Source organism: Pantherophis guttatus, chromosome 6, assembly GCF_059756535.1.
Source record: "Pantherophis guttatus breed Tessera chromosome 6, ASM5975653v1, whole genome shotgun sequence".
In the NCBI taxonomy this organism is placed as follows: domain Eukaryota; kingdom Metazoa; phylum Chordata; class Lepidosauria; order Squamata; family Colubridae; genus Pantherophis; species Pantherophis guttatus.
The window spans coordinates 34,838,475-34,852,829 of NC_142068.1; positions in this window are offsets into that span (position 1 = coordinate 34,838,475).

Consider the following 14,355-nt stretch of genomic DNA (forward strand, 5'->3'; position numbering starts at 1 on the left):
AAGCTTTTAAGAGGAAACAAGCCTAATTAAATTCAGTTTATTTTACAAAGACCAAAATTATTAGAAACCACTAAAGAATTCAAAGCTACAAAATGAGTTACTTTTTATCCCTTATTTCAAAGACCACATGAGAATTAGGATTCCTTACAACCAAATGATTTGATTAAATAACAGTCACAAAATCTGCAAAGGGAAAGAATGAGAGAATAACAGGGATAAAATCAGCCAGGACAAAGAAGGAAAACTAAGAAACTGTTAAAAGAAATATTTTGATTTAGAACACAACACAACACTAAGAAGGAAATGAGGATGGCCTATCCAGTTCTTCAAAGAGTGGTCTGACATTTGAGAAGTATATCTGCTTCCCTCACAAATACTGTACACACAAAATACTCAGCACAATATCACACATCCTCATCTTACTCCCTGCCAAATATGAACTACTTGCCAAATATGAACCACTTGCTAGGCATTTCCTTTGTTATCTTTCATGCTTTACTTCCAACATATACCATTCCTATCACAGCCAGTAATAATTCCTGCTTTAGTCTGGGCTGTCTTCCTTGTCTATGGTTTAAATTTTTTTAAGCCACTCAGAATTTGTTGGAGTATGTGGCCATAACAAATTCAGCTAACTGAATAAATAAACAAAGCCGCAGCTCCATATTAATCACAAGACATTAAATAGTTCAAGCCTATCATACACCTATCCTAAAACAATACTTTAAATTTTTAATACATTCATACATGTCTATTACAGAACAAAAGTATAGTCTGCATGCCACAAACCTTTCTAGAACTCTATAATTATGGAGAGTTTTGGCATATTTGGTCTACAAGCACAACTAAAGAATGGGTTTCTCCAGTATTGGTATTTTATTTATGCAAATTTTGATATTTAGACTAGGAATTACCTAGCAAGCGAAGACATTCAAGCTTTCAAAAATAGGTTGACAAAAAGTTGTTGGTGTGTAACAGTAACATAAGATTACACACACATGGAGAATAAAAATCAGCAATGTGGGATAACATTTCTTTCACACCTTACAACTTGAAAATACTTTTGTTTTCCTCATGAAAATAATGGTATATACTATTATACCATAGTTCTTTGGAGTTTATCAGCATTTCTGTCAATGCAACTCTTTTTTAAAAAAATGCCCGTAGAAAAAGCCACTGATTTTTTCCTAATATATAAGTTCCATAATTATATTAAAAGTAAATCAAGTTTTTTCATCTTATTTATTACGACTTCATTTTACATACTTTGATTTTATCTTAAATAAGTTCTTCTAGTGATAGAGCCATTACGTTACATGTAGCAGCGTAAACTTTCCATTGTGATAAATTGAGGTTACTTCTAAAGTTTTTAAAAAGCAGAGAAGAGAGTCCAGAACGCTAATTATTTGGGGTAAAAAAACCTGAAAAAAATGGAATAGCAATGTTTAATTTGGTTGAGCTGATAGTCTGTAAATCGATTCCTAGAATTCAAGCAAAATGCACTATATTTCTGGCACAGCCCTGCCTAGAATAAATGAGTAACATCAGTATAATTAACCAAAATGCTGAAATAAACTTGGAATTGCAACTAGAAATTAAACCTTTGTTTCAGAAGGGACAAGAGAAACAAAACAAAACAAAAATAGAAGCAAAACCTCAGAGTAATGTGATTGATGATTAATCCATGTATTTTGACAACCTCATTTGCATTTATACTTTCCTTTATCTTTCCTTAGATATAATTACCAAAAAACAGAATATTCAAAAATGAACATTTTGACAATTACTGTTGCAATCTTGACAATTGCAATCTTTGGGCAAAAGACACACTACTCTAGATATAATTTCTCATGATCCTCTTTCCATTTAGATAACACAGTGTTAGGAAGGAAAAAAGAAAACAGTTGAAGCCATGGAGAATGTAGCTATGAGGCTTCTTATGCAATGAAATTGGAATCTATGCTGAACAGTGAAGGTAAACCCAAGATCCATAAGATTTCAGGATATTTTATTTCTAAATAATAGGAATCCATAATATGCAATGATATTTTTTATCTTTCTATATATTTATGCATTGTGAAAATATAATGTCCTATTTGGTAACCTAAAATTGTCAATAAATCATTGGAAATTAAATATAAAGCCCAAGGATCTTTAAATTGCTTAAAGAATTTCACAAGGAATATCCAGAAACTGTCCAAAATGGCAAATCAAACAATTCTGGTTGTATCAAGATTGACCTCTGATCCCTCCCACTGGTAGTCTTCCATTCTTTCTCTTGTTTGGATGAAAAACTTGTGCTGTAGTTTTTACAATTTGCAAAGAGTAGGAAAGGAATTCTAAATACTTATTCCAATTATCAGGCATATTCAAGGTGGTGGTGATACTGATAATAACTATAATTGTAATTCCTTCTACCAGTTCCTTCTCTGGTATGAGAATTGATATACTTAAGTATATACTGGGGATCCTAATATTTTAGTACCATAGCTTATTTGTCCAATGCACTATTCATAGCAGAATTACTAATTTATTTTTCTATTTGATGAAATGAGATCAATAGAAAGCAAAATTCAACCCACGTATTGCATGCTGTTGTCTCTGGTAAAGAAACAGACTTCATTATGTACGTTTTGTGGAGTTCCCTTTTATTATGTTTATGAAGGTTTTACAAATAAGTGCAAATTTCTTAAAGCAATTTACAGAATTTGGATGGATTTGTTTGCATTTCCTATTTGCCATTTGTGGGCCTACCGTAATTTTTGTATTATTACCTCAGGCTGATATTTGTAAAAAGAAAGAATGGATCTAGGAGTGAAAAAACCAACCAGAATTCAATAAAGACAGGCATGCAGAAGTCCTGTTTTTGGCAATCAAGTATATAATTTCATTTTCTTTCTGAGCATTTATATTTCATTTATGACTTCAAGCTGTTTTCTAAAAGCATGATGAATGGTAAGTTAGGTTAAAGCTCAGTTGGGTATTTCTGTTAAACTGCTTTCATCAACTCAAATGGCAATATATCCCTTCCACTTTCCTGCTGACTGGTATTTTTATTTCCCATAGTGTTCCTTCAGTAATTTGTGTGGGTATGTGTGCCTCCGAGGCAGTGTTGACTCCTGGGGACTGCCTGGATAAGTCCCTGCAGTTTTCTTGGCAAGATTGTTCGGGAATGGTGAGAGAGTAGGACTAGAACTCACAGTCTCCAGTTTCTAGCCTGATGTCTCAAACATTACACCAGCTAACATTTTTCACAAAAATATTTACTTTGTATGAATTCTGATAAATTAAAATGTTATTCTCTTTTAAAAGTGCTATCATAAATAAAATAGTACTATGTTAGAAAGCATACATTAACACAGAATTGATCTAAAAGAAATCCTGGACAACTGTCTCATCATTCCAAAATATTTTAGTATTTCACTCTTGTGTGTCTATATTTTTTATCTATTATCATTAGCTTTTGATTTTGATTTATATGCCGTCCTTCTCCGGAGACTCAGGGTGGCTTACAATGCGTTAAGCAATAGCTTGAAGAATGATTATATTCTTATAATAAGGCTTTTTCTAATACTTACAACAATATCAGTTTTCAGGTTTATTCATTGCATACTTTGCTGCCTGTATATTATTAATTTTCCTGATTTTTCAATAAAACAAAGTAAATGAGCTCTCTGAATAATTGAAGGCAAATATCCCCTTTATTTCCAAGAGAGTTTATGTTACAAACAAAATAAGTTAACATAGTGATTAATTTTGTTTAGATAATTAGTGTCTTGGTTGCAAGGCAGAAATATTTACCAGTTCCTTCAAACCAAGTCAGCTTTCTCTCCTTAATCTTCAGGTAATGAATAACCATGAGTGTGTTTATTAATTTAATCTTCTTTTTTCAGTTTTACATTAATTTAAGACTCCTGTCTTTACACTCGTCCTGATTTCCTTGTAAAGTCTTTGCCACATTAATCTGCAGTTTTCAGAAATGAAGTATAAACCCTTAAGGAGGCTAGGTACTTCTCAGGCTCAGCTTCTACTTTAGCTACACATAAATGGAATATGTAATTATTTCCGTGACATTAAGCAAAATCCCAGATAATAGAAGTCAATTATTATTAAATATGCAAATGCACATTCCAATTGAAGTTTAATTTAAAAATGATTATAAAAATGAAAGGGTTGCTACCATCATGTAGTTAATGCAAGACACTTAGCTTTCCTCCCCAGTCTCTTCATCTAGGTGGTGTCAGATGGGTAAAATTGTCATGATATCTCAATACTTGCACAATTGCAGGCCTTTATGGGAGAACCAGTTTTGGGGCAAAGCAAAGTCAGATTGGGTCCAATGGATCTAAAACCACTTCTGACTTATTTTTATCCTTAGAGGATGTCCCACTTTAAAATATGCCACCAATGGGTATATATATTATCACAATTTCTCTACCAGCATGGCACTATTCCATTGTAATTCATGTAGAATTACTCCAGTATTGTCAATTTAATGATGCAAAATATGGCTTGAATAACTTAGGCCTGATAATAGGCATCTGCAATCAATATAGTTTTAATGTGCTTTGTTAAAGTTATAGCTTTTGTCATTCAAAGGCATAAAATATTACTTCAAAGGTTGGAGGTTCTTAAAAGACAAAAAGAAAAAGAATTTCCCACTGCATTAAGCACCATTCTGTGACTGTTTTTTGTTAGCCTTGACCTGCAATTGTACTTATTTCCTAGAGGCAACTGAAAAATATTAGATTTATTAACAGATGAGCAGAATTCACTTGGCAGTTGCATTCCATTTCTAGTAACCACAAATTCCTGCCTTGTTTCATATAATATAGCCTATTCCCTCAGAACAAATATATCTTTATTCATTGATCAAATACAAGCATGAAAATGCTTAAAATGCTTGAAAAAAACTTTTAAAAGACTGTAGGGTGGGGTTTTGTCATGCCTCAAATTAGCAAATTAGTAAAAGGTGAAGTATTGAACTACTGTTACTGTTAAGGTTAAAACATCAAACCCAATGTATTATATAATTTTGTACATTTTTTAATTCACACACACACACACACACGTATGTATATGTATACATATATATTTGCTTCAATTGTTGGCAAACTATTATTTCATCCTACCACAAAAATAGTAAAAATGATCAGCAACCAAAACTAGTGCCACAACCACTAGAATCTGAGGATTTCTTCCAACATTTGAAACGGATAAGTAGGACAAATTGATTTTCATGTGAAACTTCTATTTGTAACAATGTGCTCTAACCCACTAAATTTACTCTCACTGAGACATTCCAACCAAACGGTTTCCAAGTGTGGTTATTGAACATGTTTACATCCAAAACCCATCTAAATTTCATATTGCAATGTCAACTATGTTCTGATTTATTTTTAAGTGAACATTGTAAACTAATCTAATATAAATTTAATGTCTACAGCAGGCACCCTGCAACTTCCAAATTTTGTTTCTGTTGTTAAAAGAAAAAGTCTTTCGAATCCTCTCTAATTGCAGTTACAGAATTTGCTGGCATTTTTAAAATACAGAATAAAATACAAAAACACAGCCCAAAGAAATTTGAAAAAAAATGGAGTACCCCTGCCTTGCCTATTCTCATTACGTAGCTCATTTAATCGAAGTTTTCAGCATCCCTAACCTTAAATGTGGGCCCATTGCATCCAAAAGGCAATCTAGTGCTGGTCCACGAAAATCAATTTTGACTGCTTTATATTTAGACCCCAGTCTATATAGTGGTGGGTTGCTCCCAGTTCTGTCCGGTTTTTGCAAACTGGTAGTAAAAGCAGTAGGAGGCTCCGCCCACCTGCCCAGATGTCTAATGGACAATCTGCGCAGGCACAGAAGCTTCTGCACATGCGTGCATGCAAACCAGTAGTAAAGGTAAGTAGAACCCACCCCTGAGTCTATACTATATTTAAATCCTTTTTGAGACATATATTTCCTGCATTTTTAAAATATAATTCAAAGTGATTTTTCTTTCTCTTTTTAAGAGCTGAAACGTCAATCACATCTCATAACATTTCAAAGAAATAGAATTTCATACATCTATACGGTTTCATAAGGCACACAAGGAATTATGTATGTTCTTTTAAACAACAACAACAACAACAACAACAAAAACTATACAAACATTCTGCAAAAAAACCAGAGACAGGATTGAGGTCTTCTTGTTGTGATAGAAATGGCTAATTTATATTATTATGGAAAAGTAAAAAGTTGAGGTTTGATGTTAATGTCTTATTCTATTGCACCAGAGGGAGTTGGAAGTCAACACCTTTTTTTTTTCTTTTTTTCCCCTTCTTTTCTACATTTCTTTGTTCTCCTTCCTTTTGTTTCCTACTATTTGCTTTTGTATTTTTGTATTTTACATTATAAGCTAATAAAAACTTGTAAAAGAAGAAAAAAGGATTGAGGTCTTCTTGCCCATCAACCACTTCCAGCAGTGAGTTCTCCCATTGGGACCCCAAGCCAATCAGCAAAACCAAGTGTTAATACCCTTCCAGAAGGCCAAAAGGGTTGGAGCAGTTCTCATCTCTGATGATATAGCGTTCCACAGGGATGAAACCAGTAGAAAAGGCTCTTCTCCTTGAGCATACCTGCCAGAATTTCTTTGCAGATGGGCTCCATAGCAGGCCTCTTCCATTGGTGTGAGTGGAGTAGCCTAGTCCCACTAGAGTGACAGATTAACAGAGTTGGAAAGGACCTTGTAGGTCATGTAGTCCAACCGCCATCCAAGCAACCCCCACCCAACCATTTCTGACAAGTGGCAGTCCAGTTGCTTCTTGAATGTCTCCAGTGATGAATGTCCCACAAGTTCTGAAGGAAGCTTTTCCATTGGTTGATTGTTCTGTCAGAAAAGTTCTCCTTATTTCTAGTTTGAATCTCTTCTTGATCAGTTTCCATCCATTATTCCTTGTCTGGCCATCTGATGCTTTGGAAAACAGGTTTACCCCCTCCTATCTGTGACAGCCCCTCAAATATTAGAACAATATGAGTGAGACATTTCCCAGATAACCTGGACCCATGTCATATAGGGTTTCAAAGGAAGCCCTATATGGCATTTGAATTGGACCCAGAAACAAACTGGTAACTAATGCAACTAATGCAATAGTGGTGTTACATGTGCCATCCTAGGAGAACTGGGTTCACCCCTGCATGCTTCAGCAGCTGCAGCTTCTGATGGGTAGTCCATATAGAACACATTGCAGTAATTCAATTTAGAGATGACCAGGGCATGACAGGACGTCACAGTAATAAAATTCAGAGGCCTAGCTATTGTAGGCTGCAATTTAAAATTGTTATTTTTTTTAAAAAAAAGATAAAGGCAGTGGTGAAATCCAATTTTTTTTACTACCGGTTCTGTGGGCATGGCTTGGTGGGCATGCCATAGAGAAATCCGAGTCAAACCTTGATATCAAACCTGAAAAAGAGAAATAGGAAAATTAGTAAAATTGTCAGAGAAAGAAAACCACACGACTGTCCAGTCTGAAGGACTGAGCCAAAAGCTGGGATCCCTGGCAACAGAGGCGGGACTTGTCAAATTTTACAGGCTCAGTCCTCCAATCTGATCATACGAGTCACTACCCAAGCATGGCTGCTGTCTCCACCCTCAATGGAGAATGTATCAATACCAACAAATAATGGTGGCAGGGAAGAAAGGCAGGGGTCGAGCAAAGAAATGTAGCAAGAAAGCTGGCATAAGGAAAGTATTGCTATTCAGCAAATAAACACCATTTTCATTTTTTACCTAAAGTTGTATCTGCTCCAAAATGTATTCCTTCCTATCTAGCTATCTAGCTATCTATCTATTTCTCATCTCTCTATCTCTCTCTCTCTCTATCTATCTATCTATCTATCTATCTATCTATCTATCTATCATTGTCTGTCTGTCTGTCTGTCTGTCTGTCTTTCTGTCTGTCTGTCTTTCTGTCTGTCTAGCTAGCTAGCGCTATCTATCTATCTATCTTCAAGTAACAAAACAGATTAAATGTTCTTTTAGCACCATTGTCTATGGAGATTTATCCAGGTCATGATTGTCCCAAAGGTGCTTTTTTCAAAGGAAACTCTACTTTCTTTCGCTCCTAATCCAAGAAGCTTCTTTAGTTCTGACTGAATGGTGGAGAATGGAAGGATTTATATTCCTTGCAGTTCTCTGGTCATTAGTACTCTCTCTGAGAGTCTTTGGGTATTTGGAGGTTTATCTGTGTTTTCAGGGTCAGAATGGGACAACTTGCCACAGCCAACTCACTGCAGTCAACTCACCATGGCCAACTTGCTGTGGCCAATTTATCTTGGCCAACTCTCTGCAGGACAAGTCACCATGGCACAATTAGCTGCAGGACAATTTAACAATTCAATTTAATTATTTAAATATTGTTTTTATTTTTGTCATTCATATTTCATATTTCATTCATATTTCTACCCCTACTTTTGCCTCCTTTCGTTAATGATTTTATTCTACCATTTCTTTGATATTAGTATAACTCTTGTCCTGAAGTGAATTGTTCCATGGCAAGTTGGCTGTGGCGAGTTGGCCATGGCGAATTATCATAGACACTATGTCATAGACCCGAATAGTGCTAATGGGTGCAGAACCTTCTTGGAACTGCTGAAAGGATTTGTAAACAGGACATAGTTGGTGTCATATCAACCCCCCTCTGTTGAGAGAGGGCTGTTCAATTTTAATGTAGATAGCCTCTTTGACCCTTCTTTCAAATCAGGGGTCCTCTCTGTCCAGAATGTGGACTTTGCTGTCTTCAAAAGAGTGGCCTTTGACTTTCAAATGCAGATAGACTGCTAAATCTTATCTTGATGGGTTTATTCTCCTATGTTGTGCTATGTGTTTGTGAAGTGGTTTCACACCTATTTGCACTATTCTGCAAATAGGGCACAGATCAACCTCCAAGTGGCCACAACAACTCTCAGAGAGAGTGCTAATGACCAGAATATAAATTCTTTCATTGTCCACCATTCAGCCAGAATTGAAGAAGCTTCTTGGATGAGAAGTGAAACGTTTTCAAGGAAAAGCAAAGAAAGTCCAGTTGCTTTTTGAAAAACGCACCATTGCTTTGCTTATGGAATCTTGTAATAACTACATAGCTATTTACTGAGTTCTTTGATATAGGAAAACATAGCCACAAAATATAATAGTACAATGTGCTCACATATTGAGTATGTTATTAAATGATATCATATATGATAGAACTTGAAAGGCTGTATAACCTTGGTCCAACACAAGCTAGGTAATAAATTACATTGGCAATTTTGTCTGTTAAATATTTCTATTTTTAAAAAATAGTGAGAATGAAGAAGCCGACAATTCTTTGTGTTTCATCTATAGCAATAACTATCTACCTTTTCTAGTGTCAGATATCAGCCTCCAATTGCACACGGTTGTAAAAGCAATATTTTCCAATTATTGTCCAGTTTTCATCCCCCAATGCTTAATTATGAATAGGCGATAAAAAAAAAGTGGATAGCATTACTTGACAATGTTGGCTTTATCATTTCAACCAAGGATCTAGAAATTAGATTTGCAAACATCCATATTAAATTCTGCTGATACATTACATTTTTCTTATACATGGCTCTGTGAAAAGCAAACAAAAATAGGAAGAAAATGAACAACACCAGTACAAAATCCACATGCAGAGCATATTGATATCATTCAGAGAGTTCCCTGGTGGCTTTTTTAATCTCATGCTGGGTGGCATGTTTTAAGTTGAGGGCAAATTCTGTGCTAGAGGTCAGGATTTTAATTTCATATCATAGCTCATTTTCATGCTCATTTTGCTTTGCTAGATAAACTTCGGCTAACAGCACTATGTTGTTACTGTAAAAGAAAAAAAATGCATTCCTTATGGATACACACAATGCCCAGAATTCCTTGTAAGTATCTCTGTAGCTTGAGGTGTTAAAAATGTGGCCAGGTTTATCAAAAACACAGCTGTATTTCTAGGATATCCAGAGTGTTCATAACAAATAGATTTCTTTATGAACTTGAAGGAATACCCCGAGGAAAACAGCTGTATTACTATAAAGCCTATGAAACCTCAGGAGACTCTGAATGCATTCTTAAATAATACTGTAATATATATTTGTATTTATTTATTTTTTCTGTAATATATTATGCACAAAAGATATAATCACTTCCACATTGTTGGACTATGCTATTTTTTAACATTTTTGATTGATAAGGCCACAATAAAGCGTGCCATTTGATTATAATAGTGCCAAGAAACTTAAAAAAATATTAATTACACCATACATATTGCAATGATTATTAGACAAAAATAAAATATTTCAATTAGAATGGAAATATGAATATTGCAAATATGAAAAGATGCCTCAACTCTTTGGAATGTAAATAAAAACCAAAGTAAAGGGGGGAAAACTCCTTTAATTCTTTAAAGATATTATTAATATATAGCAATTCTTCATGGTTAAGCAATGCTGTTGGTATCTTTTTAAACAATGCAACTTAAGCAACAATCAACCTATTTTGAATAAGTGAGAGTTGTATCCTATCTAGAAGGGGGATATTGGCAAAGCCTTGAGAACAACTGCTGTGTTCTTGACACCCTATCCATCAGAGCAGTTTGCTTCCAGCTCCAATTCAAGGTGATGGTTTTGACTTTTAAGCTATTCATGGAATGGTGAGAAGTTATTTGACTGACCACTTTCACCTAATTATATCTGCTGGTCCCATCAGGTCTGGCAGAAGAGGTATGCTACAGGTTCTGTGGGCAATAGAATTTCATCTGGCGGGGCCCAGGAGAGGGATCTTTCCTGCTATGGCACCCACTTTGTGAAACATCATCCTCCCCAAAGTGAAAGTGGCCCTATCCTTGATATCCTTCTGGAAGACCCTCAAAATATAGCTTTTTCAGCAGACTTGAGGCTCTCACAGAAACTGTGATTTAATGGAATGGCTGCATTGTTCATAACATCAATATTTTCTCTACTATATTGCTATTAAAAACTGAGCAACCTCACAAAAAACAACTAATGGGTCCCAAGAACCCATTTGTTGCAAAACTTAGATTTTTGATAACCAGCATTTAGCAGACATATAATTAAGCTCTGCAGGCTTAAAATTCTTTGGAGAAAATATTTTAAACTTCACATTAGCCAGCACCTGTGCTATTCACTAAACCAGTCCAACTTTTTTTTTTTTTTTTAGTTTCTGTGCAAGCTTAAGAAAAAAAATATGACAATGCTTTAAGGAATCCATTCATTAAAATTAATGCAGCTATTAAAGTGAGCAATTTTTTTCCAGGTTTTAATAGACCCCTAACAAAGTTGGGTTGCTTTAACAAAGGAAGAGAAAGGCTGTGCTTGCGGATGATCCAGAACAATACTTACTGAAGAAATAATTTTTGACCTAAAGAGCAGTCAGGAATAAATTAAAATTAAAACCAAACAAATTTGTATTGCTTTAGACAGATTTTTATAAGCTATCACTTACTGATAATTGATGTGATTCCAGCTAAGGCAACCTAACTTTTCAATTGTGGCATTTTTTTAAAACAAACATTTCTTTCAGAATTAATGTCTCCCAGAGTTGCTGTGTGATTAAGTTAATATTGATAAAGAACTTGATATGCCAGTAAAGGGGTATAATAAAAGAGCACATTATTATTTCAAGAAATTAAATTAGCTACAATGTTTTGCATCACATAGCTGGATCCTGAGATATGTCTATAGTCAAGAAGTAATCCTGAACTCAGGAAGGGAAGAGTTGAAAGGTGATTCTTTTATTCCTGGAGCTGGCTGGGTTTCAGAGGGTATTAAAAAGCTATGTGACAATAGCTTGTTATGAGCTTTCAGTCGCTTCTGCTTAGGTCTAAGCCAGGAATAGCATGAGAAAAACTTTCTTCTCCAAAGGGTTCCATTGTTACTTGGATATCATTCAAGATATAGCAACTAATAGCATATGTAACTTGTTCTTTTTCTTATAGGTAATATAGTAAATATGTCTTGATACACTTTTTGCTTCCTAGGCAGAGATGGAGGCAGAGATGGATAAGTGGAGAAAGACAAGGCTTTAAGGATTCCATTCATTAAAATTAATACCACTATTAAAGTGAGCATTTTTTTCAGGTTTTATTAGAACCTTAACTAAGTTGGGCTGCTTTAATGAAGGAAGAAAAATGCTGTGCGTCTGGATGATCCAGAACAACACTTATTAAAGAAATAATTTTTACCTCCCAGTAAAGCAGTCAGGAATAAATTAAAATTAAAACAAAACAAATTTGTATTGTTTTAAAAAGGTTTTTATAAGCTATCAGTTACTGATAATTGATGTGATTCCAGCTACAATATTTATCCCAAATAACGATGGACAAATATTTTTACTGATCTTTTTTTTTTTTTTAAGGTTCATAGAAGTACTGTTTTTACACAAGTGCTATTCTACTCAGGCCTACTCAGTTACATTGGCAGCTAAAGCCTCATTCATTGAAACTAGCCTTAGATATATTTGTCTCTCCAAAAATGGGTGCAAGTATAAATGCATATAGTCTGCTGAGCCTGGATAGCTCAGCAGACTAATGCATTGTAATTTAACTCCAGCCGTCTGCAATTAGTAAGTTTGATTCTTGCCAGGCTCAAGGTTGACTCAGCCTTCCATCCTTTCTAAGATAGGTAAATTGAGGACCCAGTTTGTGGAGGCAATAAGCTGACTTTGTATAAAATATACAAAAGTATGAAGGCTATTGCTTAACGCATTGTAAGCCGCCCTGAATCTCCGGAGAAGGGCGGTATATATATATATTTGTTTTCTCAGGTTTTCGCGGGTGTTTGTATGTAGGTCTTTGGTTATTCGGGTCTTCTCCCACGTAAAATTGGAAGTGTCTTGGCGACGTTTCGACGAAGTCTCATTCGTCATCTTCAGGCTGGTGTTCTCGGCTTCGTGCTTCCAGGAGCAATGTGAGATCGCAGCTGTCTCTTCCTTTTAACTGCTAGTGGAGGTGTGAGCTGATTGGGTGGGAACTTGGCTGTGTTCTGATTGGGTGGAGGTGTGTTCTGATTGGTTAGGGGCTTGGCTGTGCTCTGATTGGCTGGGGTTGTGTTCTGTTTGGGTGGGGGCTTGGTTGTGCTCAGCTTAGTCTGAGTTGCAGGGGGATTTGAGCTGGTGAGCTGCGTTGTTTGGTTGTTTGGCAAAATATGGTTTTGATGTTGTGTTTTTGTAGTACTTTGCTAATTTTATCTGTTGTTCCCCTTATATAGCCCTATATAATAAAATTAGCAAAGTACTACAAAAACACAACATCAAAACCATATTTTGCACAGATAGAAAGATATCGTCCATTCTGAGAAACCCCAAAGACAAAATAGAATTAGAAGATCAAGGCATATATGAAATCCCATGTGCTTCCTGCCCATCAACATACATTGGACAGACCAACAGAAGAATGAGTGTGCGCATCGAGGAACACAAAAACTCAATACAAAAGCAAGAACACACATCATCATTAGTTCAACATATAAATACAACAGGACACAACATTAATTTTAATAAAACAAAAACAGTTGCAAAAATAGAACATCTCAATGGCAGGATAATCAGAGAAGCAATAGAAATGGAAAAAAGACCATATTGCATGAATAAACGGGATGACACTTCACGTCTGCCTACTATTTGGAAACCTGCTCTCATAGATAGACGAATCTTGACACCATATGTGGAACATGGACCAAACATTGCACAAAAAATCCCAACCAAATCATATTCAAACCAGCCACAAAGATAAAGCCCTGCCACCTAGTGGAGAAAAACCGACCATACACCCGAAGCCAAGCCAATAAACACATACTGGGACTCCCAACCAATCAGAATGAAAAGGTGGAGCCATCCCAGAATACCAGCACCAGATTTGAAATTCCAACGTCAGTTAGTGCAAAATGACTACTGGCATAAGCCTGATGATGGCAGATCGGATTCTGCCGAAACGTCGCTTCTACCCTTTTAGGGATATATCCACAATTACACGGGAAGAAACCCGAAATATTAACTATACACACATACATACCCGTGAAAACTTACATAAACAAATATATATATATATATATATATATATATATATATATATATATATATATATTCTATTTTCTTACTTCTTCGTAGGGTTTATGTGTGTTTTTCCTCTAGCCAGGTTTTCCCTACGTAACCATCTAACCAATCTATTTCCAGCTCGTTTGCTTTCATCAGTAGGCGTGTGGATGTGGGTGGATGTGATCCTACTGAGTTGGGGCTGCAGAAAAACCTTGGTTATGTAGGGAAAACCTGGCTAGAGGAAAAACACACATAACCCCTACGAAGAAGTAAGA